At 47.3% G+C, this 19,251-nt stretch overlaps 1 protein-coding gene across 2 annotated transcripts in view; it reads left to right on the top strand.

Moving 5' to 3' along the window:
• LOC121004491 (gastrula zinc finger protein XlCGF57.1-like) overlaps positions 1-19,251 on the top strand; it is a 255,964-nt gene that overhangs the window by 166,860 nt on the left and 69,853 nt on the right. Inside the window, exon 2 of one of the 2 annotated variants that reach the window (XM_040436748.1) lies at positions 4,039-4,043. The exons of the other annotated variant lie outside the window; for it this stretch is intronic. The gene's annotated coding sequence lies outside the window, so the exon portion shown is untranslated. The remainder of the gene's footprint in view (positions 1-4,038; positions 4,044-19,251) is intronic. 2 annotated transcript variants of the gene reach the window in all.

Raw genomic sequence — 19,251 nt, 5'->3', positions numbered from 1 at the left:
TGATAGGCTGTCTGCACACATATCCCTCGGTGAGTATATAAGGTCTGTGATAGGCTGTCTGCACACATATCCCTCGGTGGGTATATAAGGTGTGATTGGCTGTCTGCACACATATCCCTCGGTGGGTATATAAGGTGTGATAGGCTGTCTGCACACATATCCCTCGGTGGGTATATAAGGTGTGTGATAGGCTGTCTGCACACATATCCCTCGGTGGGTATATAAGGTGTGATAGGCTGTCTGCACACATATCCCTTGGTGGGTATATGTGTGGTGTGATAGGCTGTCTGCACACATATCCCTTGGTGGGTATATAAGGTGTGTGATAGGCTGTCTGCACACATATCTCTCGGTGGGTATATAAGGTGTGATAGGCTGTCTGCACACACATCCCTCTGTGGGTATATAAGATGTGATAGGCTGTCTGCACACATATCCCTCGGGGGGTATATAAGGTGTGATAGGCTGTCTGCACACATATCTCTCGGTGGGTATATAAGGTGTGATAAGCTGTCTGCACACATATCCCTCGGTGGGTATATAAGGTGTGTGATAGGCTGTCTGCACACATATCCCTCGGTGGGTATATAAGGTGTGATAGGCTGTCTGCACACATATCCCTTGGTGGGTATATGTGTGGTGTGATAGGCTGTCTTCACACATATCCCTTGGTGGGTATATAAGGTGTGTGATAGGCTGTCTGCACACATATCCCTCGGTGGGTATATAAGGTGTGATAGGCTGTCTGCACACATATCCCTTTGTGGGTATATAAGGTGTGATAGGCTGTCTGCACACATATCCCTCGGTGGGTATATAAGGTGTGATAGGCTGTCTGCACACCTATCCCTTTGTGGGTATATAAGGTGTGATAGGCTGTCTGCACACATATCCCTCGGTGGGTATATAAGGTGTGATAGGCTGTCTGCACACATATCCCTTGTTGGGTATTGTGGCAATGTGAACATTGAGGTGTTGTTTCCCCAGGTTCCAGTCCGGGAATTAGGGCATGCTCATGTCCAGGGATCCTATTTAATCCTGCTACTGGATCTTGGGTGTGTCTTGTGAAGCAGAGTCCTGGTGAGGCTCTGTCTGAGTGGTCTCAGCCGGGTGGGCTGAGGGGCCACGGGTAGTGTTGAGCGAACTTCTGTTTTAAGTTCGGCGTCTAAATTACGGCTTCCGGTTAGCGAAGAATCCCGATATGGATTCCGAATTCCGTTGGGGTCCGTGGTAGCGGAATCAATAATGGCCGATTATTGATTCCGCTACCACGGACCACAACGGAATTCGGAATCCATATCGGGATTCTTCGCTAACCAGAAGCCGAACTTTAGACGCCGAACTTAAAACAGAAGTTCGCTCAACACTAGCCACGAGGCTAGGCGATAGCCTGAACTTTGGGGGACGCGCTGACACCTGTGAAACAAGGATCACGAGGCCAGAGTCAGGAGGACTACTGGGCCACAATCCCCCAAAAGGTATTGAAGTGTCACAGCATGGAGGTTGCTGGACTGAATGGCTGAGGAAAGCCGCATTTGTGTTCCATGTGTGAACAGGGCTCTCTAGGTGAGTCAGGGATACACTTATGTGTTTAGTTAGAGCCTAGCCGGGCAAGGGTTTGGTATTTTGTGTGGATGTCACACGTGATAAGTTGAAGCTGCGACTTCTTAACCTGTGCTTTCCTAAAGTGTCTGAAATAAAGCAAGAGTTTGGACATTATAATCATGTCTGCGAAGATATCTGTGAGTGTGACCCCCTGAAAAGAGACGATCCCTTACAGTATATAAGGTGTGATAGGCTGTCTGCACACATATCCCTCAGTGGGTATATATGGTGTAATAGGCTGTCTGCACACATATCCCTCGGTGCGTATATAAGGTGTGTGATAGGCTGTCTGCACACATATCCCTCGGGGGGTATATAAGGTGAGTGATAGTCTGTCTGCACACATATCCTTTGGTGGGTATATAAGGTGTGATAGGCTGTCTGCACACATATCCCTTGGTGGGTATATAAGATGTGATAGGCTGTCTGCACACATATCCCTTGGTGGGTATATAAGGTATGATAGGCTGTCTGCACACATGTCCCTCGGTGGGTATATAAGGCGTGTGATAGGCTCTTTGCACACATATCTCTCGGTGGGTATATAAGGTGTGATAGGCTGTCTGCATACATATCCCTCTGTGGGTATATAAGGTGTGATAGGCTGTCTGTACACATATCCCTCTGTGGGTATATAAGGTGTGATAGGCTGTCTGTACACATATCCCTCTGTGGGTATATAAGGTGTGATAGGCTGTCTGCACACATATTCCTCTGTGGGTATATAAGGTGTGATAGGCTGTCTGCACACATATCCCTCGGTGGGTATATAAGGTGTGATAGGCTGTCTGCACACATATCCCTCGGGGGGTATATAAGGTGTGATAGGCTGTCTGTACACACATCCCTCTGTGGGTTTATATGGTGTGATAGGGTGTCTGCACACATATCCCTCGGTGGGTGTATGAGGTGTGATAGGCTGTCTGCACACATATTCCTCTGTGGGTATATAAGGTGTGATAGGCTGTCTGCACACATATTCCTCTGTGGGTATATAAGGTGTGATAGGCTGACTGTATACACATCCCTCTGTGGGTATATAAGGTGTGATAGGCTGACTGTATACACATCCCTCTGTGGGTATATAAGGTGTGATAGGCTGTCTGCACACATATCCCTCTGTGGGTATATAAGGGGTGTGATAGGCTGTCTGCACACATATCCCTCGGTGGGTATATAAGATGTGATAGGCTGTCTGCACACATATCCCTCGGTGGGTATATAAGGTGTGATAGGCTGTCTGCACACATATCCCTCGGTGGGTGTATGAGGTGTGATAGGCTGTCTGCACACATATCCCTCTGTGGGTTTATAAGGTGTGATAGGCTGTCTGCACACATATCCCTCTGTGGGTATATAAGGTGTGATAGGCTGTCTGCACACATATCCCTCAGTGGGTATATAAGGTGTGATAGGCTGTCTGCACACATATCCCTCAGTGGGTATATAAGGTGTGATAGGCTGTCTGTACACACATCCCTCTGTGGGTATATAAGGTGTGATAGGCTGTCTGCACACATATCCCTCAGTGGGTATATAAGGTGTGATAGGCTGTCTGTACACACATCCCTCTGTGGGTATATAAGGTGTGATAGGCTGTCTGCACACATATCCCTCAGTGGGTGTATGAGGTGTGATAGGCTGACTGCACACATATCCCTCGGTGGGTGTATGAGGTGTGATAGGCTGTCTGCACACATATCCCTCGGTGGGTGTATGAGGTGTGATAGGCTGTCTGCACACATATTCCTCTGTGGGTATATAAGGTGTGATAGGCTGACTGTATACACATCCCTCTGTGGGTTTATAAGGTGTGATAGGCTGTCTGCACACATATCCCTCTGTGGGTATATAAGGTGTGTGATAGGCTGTCTGCACACATATCCCTCGGGGGGTATACAGGGAGTGCAGAATTATTAGGCAAGTTGTATTTTTGAGGATTAATTTTATTATTGAACAACAACCATGTTCTCAATGAACCCAAAAAACTCATTAATATCAAAGCTGAATATTTTTGGAAGTAGTTTTTAGTTTGTTTTTAGTTTTAGCTATTTTAGGGGGATATCTGTGTGTGCAGGTGACTATTACTGTGCATAATTATTAGGCAACTTAACAAAAACAAATATATACCCATTTCAATTATTTATTTTTACCAGTGAAACCAATAAAACATCTCAACATTCACAAATATACATTTCTGACATTCAAAAACAAAACAAAAACAAATCAGTGACCAATATAGCCACCTTTCTTTGCAAGGACACTCAAAAGCCTGCCATCCATGGATTCTGTCAGTATTTTGATCTGTTCACCATCAACATTGCGTGCAGCAGCAACCACAGCCTCCCAGACACTGTTCAGAGAGGTGTACTGTTTTCCCTCCTTGTAAATCTCACATTTGATGATGGACCACAGGTTCTCAATGGGGTTCAGATCAGGTGAACAAGGAGGCCATGTCATTAGATTTTCTTCTTTTATACCCTTTCTTGCCAGCCACGCTGTGGAGTACTTGGACGTGTGTGATGGAGCATTGTCCTGCATGAAAATCATGTTTTTCTTGAAGGATGCAGACTTCTTCCTGTACCACTGCTTGAAGAAGGTGTCTTCCAGAAACTGGCAGTAGGACTGGGAGTTGAGCTTGACTCCATCCTCAACCCGAAAAGGCCCCACAAGCTCATCTTTGATGATACCAGCCCAAACCAGTACTCCACCTCCACCTTGCTGGCGTCTGAGTCGGACTGGAGCTCTCTGCCCTTTACCAATCCAGCCACGGGCCCATCCATCTGGCCCATCAAGACTCACTCTTATTTCATCAGTCCATAAAACCTTAGAAAAATCAGTCTTGAGATATTTCTTGGCCCAGTCTTGACGTTTCAGCTTGTGTGTCTTGTTCAGTGGTGGTCGTCTTTCAGCCTTTCTTACCTTGGCCATGTCTCTGAGTATTGCACACCTTGTGCTTTTGGGCACTCCAGTGATGTTGCAGCTCTGAAATATGGCCAAACTGGTGGCAAGTGGCATCTTGGCAGCTGCACGCTTGACTTTTCCCAGTTCATGGGCAGTTATTTTGCGCCTTGGTTTTTCCACACGCTTCTTGCGACCCTGTTGACTATTTTGAATGAAACGCTTGATTGTTCGATGATCACGCTTCAGAAGCTTTGCAATTTTAAGAGTGCTGCATCCCTCTGCAAGATATCTCACTATTTTTGACTTTTCTGAGCCTGTCAAGTCCTTCTTTTGACCCATTTTGCCATAATAATTATGCACACCTAATATAGGGTGTTGATGTCATTAGACCACACCCCTTCTCATTACAGAGATGCACATCACCTAATATGCTTAATTGGTAGTAGACTTTCGAGCCTATACACCTTGGAGTAAGACAACATGCATAAAGAGGATGATGTGGTCAAAATACTCATTTGCCTAATAATTCTGCACGCAGTGTATAAGGTGGTATAGGCTGTCTGCACACATATCCCTCGGTGGGTATATAAGGTGTGATAGGCTGTCTGCACACATATCCCTCGGTGGGTATATAAGGTGTGATAGGCTGTCTGCACACATATCCCTCTCTGGGTTTATAAGGTGTGTGATAGGCTGTCTGCACACATATCCCTCAGTGGGTATATAAGGTGTGATAGGCTGTCTGCACACATATCCCTCAGTGGGTATATAAGGTGTGATAGGCTGTCTGCACACATATCCCTCAGTGGGTATATAAGGTGTGATAGGCTGTCTGCACACATATCCCTCGGTGGGTATATAAGGTGTGTGATAGGCTGTCTGCACACATATCCCTCTGTGGGTATATAAGGTGTGATATGCTGTCTGCACACATATCCCTCTGTGGGTATATAAAGTGTGATAGGCTGTCTGCACAAATATCCCTCTGTGGGTATATAAGGTGTGATAGGCTGTCTGCACACATATCCCTCAGTGGGTATATAAAGTGTGATAGGCTGTCTGCACACATATCCCTCTGTGGGTATATAAGGTGTGATAGGCTGTCTGCACACATATCCCTCTGTGGGTATATAAGGTGTGATAGGCTGTCTGCACACATATCCCTTGGGGGGAATATAAGGTGTGTGATAGGCTGTCTGCACACATATCCCTCGGGGGGTATATAAGGTGTGATAGGCTGTCTGCACACATATCCCTCGGTGTGTATATAAGGTGTGATAGGCTGTCTGCACACATATCCCTCTGTGGGTATATAAGGTGTGATAGGCTGTCTGCACACATATCCCTTGGGGGGAATATAAGGTGTGTGATAGGCTGTCTGCACACATATCCCTCGGGGGGTATATAAGGTGTGATAGGCTGTCTGTACACATATCCCTCTGTGGGTATATAAGGTGTGATAGGCTGTCTGTACACATATCCCTCTGTGGGTATATAAGGTGTGATAGGCTGTCTGCACACATATTCCTCTGTGGGTATATAAGGTGTGATAGGCTGTCTGCACACATATTCCTCTGTGGGTATATAAGGTGTGATAGGCTGTCTGCACACATATTCCTCTGTGGGTATATAAGGTGTGATAGACTGTCTGCACACATATCCCTCGGTGAGTATATAAGGTCTGTGATAGGCTGTCTGCACACATATCCCTCTGTGGGTATATAAGGTGTGATAGGCTGTCTGCACACATATCCCTCTGTGGGTATATAAGGTGTGATAGGCTGTCTGCACACATATCCCTCTGTGGGTATATAAGGTGTGATAGGCTGTCTGCACACCTATCCCTTGGTGGGTATATAAGGTGTGTGATAGGCTGTCTGTACACATATCCCTCGGGGGTATATATAAGGTGTGATAGGCTGTCTGCACACATATCCCTCTGTGGGTATATAAGGTGCGTCATAGGCTGTCTGTACACATATCCCTCGGGGGGTATTTAAGGTGTGATAGGCTGTCTGCACACATATCCCTCTGTGGGTATATAAGGTGTGTCATAGGCTGTCTGTACACATATCCCTCGGTGGGTATATAAGGTGTGATAGGCTGTCTGCACACATATCCCTCGGGGGGTATATATAAGGTGTGATAGGCTGTCTGCACACATATCCCTCGTGGGTTAATAAAGTGTGTGGTAGGCGTTTCTGTGGTTGGATTTGGGATGTAATCCTCTTGCAATACCTCCCACAAGGCGCGACAAATATCACGGATTATATATAGTAGAGGGTTGAAATTCCCATCTGATACTTATAATGCAGAGATGACAAATTTTCCCCCATAGCAAGAAATCTGCTAAAAAAAGAAAAATTATTAATAAGTATATAGAAATCATACAAACTGCTGTACCGAAAAAATTAGGACAATCCTTAATTTAAGTTCACCATCTGCCGCTCTGCAGGAGAAATTGACCTTTTGAATCGGAAATCTTGTTTTTCTATGCGTGAAGAAATTTGCTGCAGTAGCTTGTCAAAACTCTCAATGGTCATGCGCATATAGTTGAACATTTTTTCTGGATGCGCACAAAGCTCCGAATACAGGATGGAAAATACGCCTCTGGTCATCTGTTTGGAAGTAATTGGGTGGACCCAATACCGGTGTCTTCTTCTTTTCTGGGCACGTGTTTGCCATCTCTCTTTAAGGCTGGGTTCACACGGGCGTTGCGGGAAAAGGTGCGGGTGCGTTGCGGGAACATGCACGATTTTTCCGCGCGAGTGCAAAACATTGTAATGCGTTTTGCCCGCGCGTGAGAAAAATCGGCATGTTTGGTACCCAAACCCGAACTTCTTCATAGAAGTTCGGGTTTGGGATCGGGGTTGTGTATAACATGGTTATAAGGGAAAATAATAGCATTCTTAATACAGAATGCTTAGTACAATAGCGCTGGAGGGGTTAAAAAAAATAAAAATAAAATTTAACTCACCTTAATCCACTTGCTCGCGCATCCGGTATCTCTTCTGTCTTCTTAAGGTGAGTTAAATATTTTTTTTTTTAAATTTAACTCCTCCAGCGCTATTGTACTAAGCATTCTGTATTAAGAATGCAATTATTTTCCCTTATAACCATGTTTTAAGGGAAAATAATAATGATCGGGTCCCCATCCCGATCGTCTCCTAGCAACCGTGAGTGAAAATCGCACCGCATCCGCACTTGCTTGCGATTTTCACGCATCCCCACTCACTTCTATGGGGCCTGCGTTGCGTGAAACGCACAATATAGAGCATGCTGCAATTTTCACGCAACGGATAAGTGATGCATGAAAATCACAGCTCATGTGCACAGCCCCATAGAAATGAATGGGTCCGGATTCAGTGCGGGTGCAATGCGTTCACCTCCCGCAACGCACCCGCGCGGAGATATCTCCCTTGTAAACTCAGCCTAAGGAGTAGAACCTCAATCGCCGAAGTAAGTGTGCAGGCAACATGGTCTCAAAACACAAAGAGCCTAAATGGAGGTTTCACTGCTTAAATACACCTTGCATACAACATAGACCCGCCTCACACCTTTAAAGCGGATCCATTCGAATGGAAGAGAATACGTGAACAACGGTTCCGCTTTAGAGACGAATCCATTCAAACGGATCAGTTTAAATGATTTCCGTTCGCCTCGGTTTCTTTCATTTGCGTGACAGATCCGTTTCAAATGGATTCTGAAATTCAAATGTGAAAGTAGCCTAAGACGCAACAGAGTCCAGCACCCAGATAGATAAACTGTGAACCTGTGGAGAACAAGGTTCACACCGGGATTTGGGGATGTATGTAGCATCTATTGTATAAAGATGGTTGGTGTTGCCACCTTCTCTATTGAATAGTTCCAAGATGATTTGTATTTATGCTTTATCCTAAGTGACAAGACTTCTGAGGTCTGGGTCTGATCGCTAAATCTGTGAACTGATCTACCAGATGACTGCTTTATACTGGCATTATCGCTGTGACCCGTGATGGACAAGTGTTTGCCTACAGGTTAGGTATGCTTTGACACTACATTGACCACAAACATGCATGAACAGCCTTGACAAACTATTGAAATGATGTTCTCATCCATATAAAAGAAGATAACACAACATCTACACTTTATTATCTTCTCCGATGTCTCCTCTTATTGTCTCCAGTAATTGTATTTTACATGGGATTTTGTAGTATTTTCCATTGTCTCATTTTCTTTCCATTCAGGTTCCTACAATATAGGATCCGCTCAGTGGATATCTTCTATATAAGACCCTTCTCCTGATTGACCCATCAAGGATGGACAGGGACAAGATGGCGGAGAGGATAATAAATCTCACCCTAGAGATCCTCATCCGGCTTACTGGAGAGGTGAGAGGTTCTGATGATGTCACATTACATCATCTTATCTATGTTACTGACAGATGGACATGACTGGAGAGGTGAGGAACTTTGGAGATGTATGGAGTGATAGTTATTACTGTGTCTCTCCATAACCAGGACTACACAGTAGTGAAGAAGACCTCTAGTGAGCGCTGTCAGGCCCCTGTGTCTGAAGGATGGGGAAGAACCCTGAGCCCAATCATGGGGCCTCCACCTCACCCCCTGATACATGAGGAAATCAATAGAGAGAAGATCCTAGAGCTCACCAACAAGATGATTGAGCTGCTGACTGGAGAGGTGACACTGCTGGGAATGCTGGGACATTATACAGGAACGCTATGAAGGGATCTGGGTGATGACTGTATCATTGTGTTGTCAGGTTCCTATAAGGTGTCAGGACGTCACCATCTATTTCTCCATGGAGGAGTGGGAGTATTTAGAAGGACACAGAGATCTGTACAAGGACATCACGATGGAGGATCACTGGCCCCTCACATCACCAGGTAATAGACATGACTAAAGCCACACGTCCTCTCATTATCTGTATGTAAGGAATGAATTCAGTCACTGGATGTGTTTCCTACAGTAAAGGAAGAGAGAAGAACACCGGAGAGATGTCCCAGTCCTCTTCTTCCACAGGATGGTTCAGAAGAACATCACTATGTACCACAGGATGATCAGGTAGATGTAGAGGGATTGTGTTGTGCCCAAATTGTCAGCTTTTGCCTGTCCTACAAGGCATCTATAGGTCTCTAGGAGACCACCCCCTGGCATAGCGGGCCCAGCTTAGGAATGTCACATAGGGTAGCACCAGGATGCTACTGTGCGCATTCATGGTTCTTTGTGGCCGATGCTACAGATCCTTCCATGGCTTGGTAAGCTACCCATGCCTGCAAACACACAGTTTGAATATCACACAATAATGTACATTAGAGAATGGTTCCAAGACACCAGGTGGTCAACACAGTTCCAGTTCAGGTCCTTCCTAAATGGATTCATTTTCTTTAAAGGGGTTTTCCGAGACTTAAATACTGTTGACCTATATTCAGTATAGGTCATCACTATCTGATCTTTGGGGTTCCGACAGCCGGCAATGCCCACCGATCAGCTGTTTGAGATGGCACCTGCGCTGGCAGTAGTGCTGCAGCCTTCTCGCTGCTTTCCTTAGGCTAAGTGACGACACGTTCATCGGTCACATGGCCTACGCTCAGCTCAGCCTCATTGAAGTGAATGGAGCTGAGCGCAATACCAAGCACAGCCTCTGAGCTTGGTGAGCACAGAGAAGGCCACGGTGCTTACAGGAGCATCAGTGCCTTCTCAAACAGCTGATTGGCGAGGGTCCTGGATGTCAGACCCCCACCGATCAGGTACTGATGACTTATCCACACTACTTTTCCAACCGTCTGATGACTTCTACAATATTTGTTTCACAGCTTGTGAATCCGGGTGAAGATTTGAACATTATATATGTTACAGAGACATATGTGAGGGGTGATGAGCAGAGTACAGAGGACAGTCCTACAGATAACCGCCCAGGTGAGTAGTGACCACTAAGTAAAGCAGAGAAGACTCACAGATTCTACTTCACTTTTATGTTGATTTTTTTTAGACTGTGTGTTCTGTCAGTTTTTTATATTTACTGATTCAGCTAACATTCAAATTAAATATGATTCAGAGTATCAGATTAGAGTGAATCAGATTAGAGATTTGACAACCCTCGTGTAAACTTAGCTTTTTTCTTCCACGTGGTAATTGACCTGCCGTGCAGATTTAGATGTCTGCAGCATGTGAATTGTGCAATTCTGCAGACTTCATTGGAGTTATTAACTTAAAGAGAAAATCTGCACCAAAACTGTGATAAATATTGGGTATTTATGTGCTTTTTTTGTGTTTTTGTGCGATTTTGGTGCAGATTTCTTGCACTGTGTACAGGTACACCCAAGTGCCCAAAGCAAAGCACGCACAGCCGGGCACTTGGGAGCAGTTTCCCAGCAAAGTAAAACGTGTTATCACACTTACCGGCAATAGGTTTCCGGAAGTCTCCATGATGGCACCCCTGAGAGAACGGACAGGAAAAACATGCAGAAAGGTTAAAATTTCCCTTCACCATCAGTGTTTTACCAAGAACCCGGTAGGAGACCAGCCCATCTTATATAACCTACTGTCACCGCCAGTTCTGTGAGAAGGTCTGGCAGACGTTCTTCTCTACCTCTTGTATGATGTTCTTTGTTTTGGTTTAACTTTCTCATCTCCTTTCCTTCTGCCAGGTGTCACTTATTTAGACTAATCGTCTTCCTTTATATTCCCTCCCATACTGCCTCACTTTGCGGTTTATACTACTTCCTGGATGAAGTGTTCACTGCTGGAGGCTGCTTCAGCTGTTTGCTCAGATAAGTCCTTTACTTTATTGTTGTCATGCCCTGCTCGGACGGTGTGCGGAGGTCTGTCAGATTGGCAGCACGTGTCTAACCTTTTGTTTGTTTTGGAATCATGCTGGATCCGCCTTCCTTCAGGTGCTCTGGGTGGGGTCATTGGCTTAAATTGCCTTCAATCCCAGAGGGCCGTGCGGGTTATAGAATTCAGTCTGGCCTTGGATTCAAGGAAGGATTGTCTGTTCCAGCTCAGATAAGTTTGGTTTCTGTTTGTGTTGTTTGCGGTCTAGGCTATTTGTGTGTCTTCTGCCCCTTCTCCCCTTTCACCATCTCAGGGATTCAAGGGTGTTTGCAGTCCAGGCACGAGGACACATCATTCCTACCATCAAGGTCTGAATGTGGGCTCAGCAGCATAGGGAGAGAAGTCAGGGATGTGCTAGGAGGTGACCTTTCCCCAGCATCTAGCCTAGACACTTGTGTATTTGGTTGTCTGTGTATCTGAGATCCTGTCCGCCGTGACATTATAACCCGCCATACTGTGACTGCCATTACTCAGCGGTTTTATGATGGCGTCAATTGATGCACTGGTTTACCGCATGCAGGGATTATCCCTAGAGGTTGCGGATCTGCGTAGTTCGGTCACACAGTGTCACAGTGTTCTGGCATCAGGTGCAGTTCAAATTGGTGGGGAGCCTAAAGTTGCTCTTCCCGAGAAATTTACAGGGGGTGCGGATGATTTCATCCGCTTTAAAGAGTCATGCAAATTGTATTTTCGACTGCATCCATTTTCGTCAGGTGATGAAAGTCAGAGGGTTAGTATCATCATGTCTCTGCTTAAAGGGGATGCACAATCCTGGGCTTTTTCTCTGCCGCCCGGTTCTCTGGCCCTCCGGTCGGTGGAGGAATTTTTCAAAGCCCTGGGATTGATTTACGATGACCCAGATCGGGTCTCGATGGCAGGATCTAAATTGCGTAACTTATTACCGAACATACTGCAGAGGTTTACTGCGTAGAGTTTAGGAGATGGGCTACTGAGTCAGGGTGGAACGACCCTGCGTTACGTAGTCTGTTTTGTCAGGGGTTATCTGAGAGGTTGAAAGATGCCCTGGCTTTTCATGAGTACCCGGATACTCTAGAGAATGCTATGTCTTTGGCTATACGGTTGGATAGACGTATCAGAGAGAGGTGTAAGGGTCCCTCCGTGCAAGGGATCCCTTCTGCGTGTGGTTTCGTCTCACCTGCTGCCCAGGGTGATATTACTTATAGCTCTGGGGTAGGGGAGGAACCCATGCTACTCTTGGTAGCGTGAATGGAATAGTGGAACAAGCGGGTATGCAAGCTCCCTGTAATTCTCGTTTTCTCCTTCCAGTTATGGTGGCGCTAGACTCAAGAAATTTTTCTGTTGAGTTATTCATTGACTGTGGTGCTGGGTTAAACCTTATTGACTTTCTTTTTCTTCAAAATCTGGGTCTAAGTACGTGCACTTTAGAAAGGGAGATTCCGGTGTTTGCAATAGATTCTTCACCTCTTTCTCAAAGGAGTCTCACTCATATTGCACATGGTATTCACTTAAGGTTGGGTGATTCACATGTAGAGTTTATATCTTGTTTTGTCATGAGGGATTTGCCTGCTCCTATAGTCTTAGGTTTACCGTGGTTGACAAAACATAATCCAATTATTGATTGGCAGGCAAGACAAATTATTGGTTGGGGAGAATTTTGTTCGGAGAATTGTCTTGGCACATCTGTCTCTAGGGTGTCCACTGCGGTTCTACCTCAATATCTCTCAGCCTTTGCGGATGTCTTTTCGGAGGGTGGGACCCAGGAATTGCCCCCTCATCGTGACTATGATTGTCCAGTTAATCTCATCCCAGGAGCTAAGTTGCCAAAGTCTTGCCTTTACAATCTTTCCCAACCTGAAAGAGAGGTCATGCGAAAGTATATCGCCGAGAGTTTGGCAAAAGGTCATATTAGGCCGTCTAAGTCTCTGGTGGCAGTAGGTTTTTTCTTTGTCAAGAAAAAGGATGGATCACTGAGACCGTGTTTGGATTTTCGGGAATTGAACCGTATTACGGTCCAGGATCCGTATCCCCTTCCTTTGATCTCCGACCTTTTTGATCAGATTGTTGGTGCCAGGGTGTTCTCCAAGTTGGATTTGAGAGGGGCCTACAATCTGATCAGAATCAAGGAAGGGGATGAGGGGAAGACTGCCTTCAATACGCACGAGGGTCATTTTGAGAATCTGGTTATGCCTTTTAGGTTGACGAACGCGCCAGCGGTATTTCAGCGATTCGTCAATGACATTTTTCATCACTTGGTTAGGGATTCGTGGTAGTTTACTTAGATGACATTTTAATTTACTCTCCTGATCTGAAGACCCATCAGGATCATGTGAGACAGGTTTTGACGATCCTTCAGGAGAATAAGTTATATGCCAAATTGGAAAAATGTGTGTTTTCTGTGAAGGAGCTTCCGTTTTTGGGATATCTGCTTTCCGACTCTGGTTTTCGTATGGACCCCGAAAAGGTCCGGGCGGTTCTGGAATGGGACCGACCAGAGAATCAGAAAGCTTTGATGCGGTTTTTGGGGTTTACTAACTATTATAGAAAATTTATTCTAAACTATTCCACAATTGTTAAACCTCTGACTGATATGACAAAGAAGGGCACTGACATCTCTGTTTGGTCGGAGGAGGCATTGCAGGCCTTTTCGACTATTAAGGAGTGTTTTGCGTCTGCTCCCACTCTGGTGCAGCCCGATGTGTCTCAACCATTCGTGGTGGAGGTGGATGCATCAGAGGTGGGGGTCGGGGTGGTGCTGTCGCAGGGTTCTTCTCCTGGCAAATGGGTCCCGTGTGCTTTCTTTTCCAAGAAGCTCTCGGTCGCCGAGAGGAACTATGATGTGGGAGATAGAGAGTTGCTGGCTATAAAGTTGGCCTTTGAGGAATGGCGTCACTGGTTGGAGGGGGCTTCTCACCCCGTTACTGTTTATACAGATCATAAGAATTTGGCTTACCTGCAATCTGCCAAGCATCTGAACCCTAGACAGGCCAGATAGTCACTGTTTTTTACCAGGTTCAACTTTGTTGTTACTTTTCGTCCGGGGGTCAAAAACATCAAGGCAGATGCGTTGTCTCGCAGTTTTCCTGGGGGAGGTGATTCAGAGGATCCTGCTCCGATTTTGGCTGACGGGGTTGTGGTTTCCGCTCTGTATCCCGAATTGGAGATGGAGGTGTTGGGAGCCCAGGAGGGGGCTCCTGGTTCCTGTCCCCCAGGGAGATTGTTTGTTCCCGAAGAACTGCGATACAAGGTTTTCAAGGAACATCACGATACTGTCCTTGCCGGACATCCTGGTGGTAAGTCCACCTGTGACCTTGTGTCCCAGAGGTTCTGGTGGCCCGGGTTACGTAGGAGCATTGAGGATTACATGGCAGCTTGTGAGACCTGTGCACGATCTAAGGTTGCTCATACTCGACCGGCTGGTTCACTCCTTCCTTTATCTATTCCGTCTCATCCTTGGATGCACTTGTCCATGGCCTTTATTACGGATCTGCCGAGTTCCTCGGGGAAAACAGTAATTTTGGTGGTAGTTGATCGTTTTAGCAAGATGACTCATTTTATATCGTTAACTAGTCTGCCTAATGCCAAGACTCTTGCGCAAATTTTTGTTGACAATATCGGGAGATTGCATGGTATTCCTTTGGATGTGGTTTCTAATAGGGGCACGCAGTTTGTCTCCAGGTTCTGGAGGGCATTCTGCTCTCGGCTTGGCATTCAACTTTCGTTCTCTTTGGCTTTCCATCCGCAGTCGAATGGACAGACGGAGTGTACTAATCAGAACCTGGAGACCTACTTGAGGTGCTTTGTGGCGGAGAATCAGGAGGACTGGTCCTCATTGCTGCCCTTAGCGGAATAATAACCTCGCCACTGGGTTTTGGAGGGGCCTGGTTGCCAGCCTCTTGCCCCAGGAATATGGGCCCTCTCATCAGCCCATGCAAAACTTAAACCCCATGGCGATTTGACTGTATTTTTGGCATCTGAGCGCTCAGATCCAAGCCATATGGGGACATGTGGGGTTTTGAGGTGTGTGACAGAACTATCTGTCTGTGTAATTGTATTGTATGTTGTGTGAGGGTACCCAGATGGCTAATTTTATTGTATTTGTGTATTCTGAGTGCCATTCACCTAATGATATGCACTCAGACTTGAGCTATCTGGGAATATGTTAAATGTCTGTGTTTGCTGTGAGGGTGTGACATTGTGTGTTTGGGTGGTGATTACTGTCCTGTTGTTCCCACATGTGTATTGGTGATTTCCCTTTGTCTTGAGAGATAATTGAATTGCTCCTCGGGTGTCTCCAGGGCAGAGAGGAGGAAACCATGATGCATTGTGGGGATGTGTTGTGTCTGTGTATCCTAAGTGCTAAGTATCTGTCCTGTGTCACAGTCTTCCTTCTGGTCCCCTAGGGGCGTGTACACCAGATGGGGACCTGCATAAATACGGGCGGGTAGCCCTCAATAAAGAGTTCCTGTTTTACACTCAACATAGAGCCTCATCTCATGTGTGTGGGGATTGCTATACTTGTATACTCCCCTGGCTATTACTCCTAGCTCTTGTAAGAGCTGTTCCTGTTCCTGGTTCCTGTGGTGGTATCGGTGTCGAGTGGAGTGCTTGGAGTCCTCGGGAGGCACTGGGAGCATTTATCAACGGAGGTACCCGGTCGGGGTGCTAGGAGATCCGTTACATTGGTGGCAAGCGGCGGGATCGTTCCCACAGCCAGAAGGACAGCTACAGGAGACACCATTCCATGGATTTTACAATTTGAGGGCAACGCATGTCCTAGTACAGCGACCCTGACAGCACCAGAATGGAAACAGCAGTGGAGTACGATGAGGGTGTCATGGATGACCGAGATGCAGTCCGCAAAGGCATCTGGTACCAGGTACTGGGTATTGATTGTGGAGTATATGCGGGACGAGAGACTCCCCACGGAAGACCAGCGGTTGCAGAAGCAAGTAGCCCTGCGGATGCCCTTCCTGGGAGAGCAGCCCCGGGAGGAATGGGTAAAGGAATTGGAACTCCTAGCATGGCAGGAGCTGTGGCTGGAAGATGCCTACCAGGCGCTCTGGTGGTATGGGGCACAGTACCTACCCAGGACAGCTGAGCATGACAAGCCGGAGGGAGAGGAGTTTGATGGTCCTGGCTTGTTATGTGAGACTTTTTCAGAGCTGGAATTTGGGAGCCCTACACAAGCCCGGTACATGGACCTCTTTGAGTGGCGGGAGAGCAGGTATGACTGGGACGACACTCATGAGATTGAGCAGGACCTGGTCCACCTGGTGACCCGGGAGATGGAGCTGGAACAGGGCTACCAGCAGCTGTTCCACTCCAGTGAGAAGGCTCAGCAGGAGAGCAGAGTGTCAGACCCAGGTACAGAGTCCTTCAGCTGGGAGGATATTGTGTATGTTTACTGGGAAGAACCCCAGGTGGCCGGTGGAGATGGGACCGAGGTCTCTCCACTGCTCCTGCAGGGAATTGGTAGCCCAGTCTCCATTCCCCAGCGGCAGGCTGAGTTACAGGGGGCAGAGACAGTCAGTCCTGTCCCCCAGCAGCAGAGTGTCCTACAGGGAACAGAGAGCCCAGTCTCCTTTCCCCAGCAACAGGACACTGTATTGGGAGCGGAAACAGTCGGTCTCCCTCCCCAGAGGCTGGAAGTATGTATGAGAGAGGAGCTTGTTACCCCCCTCTCCCTATTGGCAGTGTGAATTGAAGGGAATTGGGAGCCCAGTCTCCATTCCCCAGCGGCTGGGTGATTTACAGGGAATTGGGAGCCCAGTCTCCATTCCCCAGCGGCTGGGTGATTTACAGGGAATTGGGAGCCCAGTCTCCATTCCCCAGCGGCTGGGTGATTTACAGGGAATTGGGAGCCCAGTCTCCATTCCCCAGCGGCCGTGTGATTTATTGGGAATTGGGAGCCCAGTCTCCATTCCCCAGCGGCAGGTGGAGTTACAGGGGGCAGAGACAGTTGGTCCTGTCCCCCAGCGGCAGAGTGTCCAGCAGGGAATAGAGAGCCCAGTCTCCTTTACCCAGCAGCAGGACACTGTATTGGGAGCGGAGACGGTCGGTCGCCCTCCCCAGCGGCTGGAAGTATGTATGGGAGAGGAGCTCGTTACCCCTGCTCCCCAGCAGCAGCTTAACGCACCAGGGGGAGACAGTAAGCCCCACAACAGTGCAGATGGGACCGTGGTCTCTGCACTTACAGCACAGGGTGTAGGGACAGTCGGTCCTGTCCCCCAGCAACAGGGCTGTTTAGCCAAAGGGGAGACAGTCGGTCTCCCGCTCCAACAACCAGACTCCAACCAGGCTTCTTCCGTGATAGCGCTGGCACCAGGGCAGAGTACCGCTGATCCCTGCCCACAAAGCAACCTCCACTCCAAGCCAGGGAGCAACACAGAGACCGGGAGTACCAGCTACCAACATAACCTTGGTGGACTCACTGGACAGAGACAGGCTACCAAATTTAACAGGTCCAGTATTTGGTTGTGGGTGGGCTGCCAGACTAACTCAAGTACCGACCCGCGTGAGGTCGGGTATCTGGTTAGTCTTCCCTGGGAGGGGGAGATGTGTGGCGAAAATAAACTTGCCACTGGGTTTTGGAGGGGCCTGGTTGCCAGCCTCTTGCCCCAGGATTATGGGCCCTCTCATCAGCCCATGCAAAACTTAAACCCCATGGCGATTTGACACTGTTTTTGGCATCTGAGCGCTGAGATCCAAGCCATATGGGGACATGTGGGGTTTTGAGGTGTGTGACAGAACCATCTGTCTGTGTAATTGTATTGTATGTTATTTGAGGGTACCCAGATATCTAATTTTATTGTATTTGTGTATTCTGAGTGCCATTCACCTAATGATATGTACTCAGACTTGAGCTATCTGGGAATATGTTAAATGTCTGTGTTTGCTGTGAGGGTGTGACATTGTGTGTTTGGGTGGTGATTCCTGTCCTGTTGTTCCCACATGTGTATTGGTGATTTCCCTTTGTCCTGAGAGATAATTGAATTGCTCCTCGGGTGTCTCCAGGGCAGAGAGGAGGAAACCGTGATGCATTGTGGGGATGTGTTGTGTCTGTGTATCCTGAGTGCTACATATCTGTCCTGTGTCACAGTCTTCCTTCTGGTCCCCTAGGGGCGTGTACACCAGATGGGGACCTGCATAAATACGGGCGGGTAGCCCTCAATAAAGAGTTTCTGTTTTACACTCAACATAGAGCCTCGTTTCATGTGTGTGGGGATTGCTATACTTGTATACTCCCCTGGCTATTACTCCTAGCTCTTGTAAGAGCTGTTCCTGGTTCCTGTGGTGGTATCGGTGTCGAGTGGAGTGCTTGGAGTCCTCGGGAGGCACTGGGAGCATTTATCAACGGAGGTACCCGGTCGGCGTGCTAGGAGATCTGTTACAGCTTTGAATAACCGTAGACAGGAATCCACTGTTAAGTCGCCATTTTTTTGCGCATATGGTTTTCATCCTCAGTTTGGAGACGATGGGTGAGAGATATAAACGAATGGCTGACAGGAGACGTGTGACTGGTCCGGACCTGTATGTGGGTGATCTGGTGTGGTTGTCCACTAAAAATATTAAATTGAGAGTGCCATCTTGGAAACTGGGTCCAAGATTTATCGGCCCGTACAAAATATCTGCGCTGATCAATCCAGTAGCGTTTTGACTGGATCTTCCGCAGACTTGGAGGATCCATGATGTGTTCCATAGATCTTTATTGAAAAAATATGCGAGACCAGTGGAACCATCGCCATTGCCCCCTCCTCCTGTTCTGGTCGATGGGAATTTAGAGTTCGAGATCTCCAGGATTCTTGACTCTAGAGTTCTTCAGGGTTCCCTTCAGTACCTGGTACACTGGAGGGGATACGGCCCCAAGGAGAGGATGTGGGTTCCGGCACTGGAGGTCAACGCCAGAAGGAGGTGTACTGTCATG

The sequence above is a fragment of the Bufo bufo genome, chromosome 6 (assembly GCF_905171765.1).
Source record: "Bufo bufo chromosome 6, aBufBuf1.1, whole genome shotgun sequence".
NCBI lineage: Eukaryota > Metazoa > Chordata > Amphibia > Anura > Bufonidae > Bufo > Bufo bufo.
The sequence above is the reverse complement of the archived record's forward strand: the minus strand, read 5'-3'. Positions and strand labels throughout refer to the sequence as shown.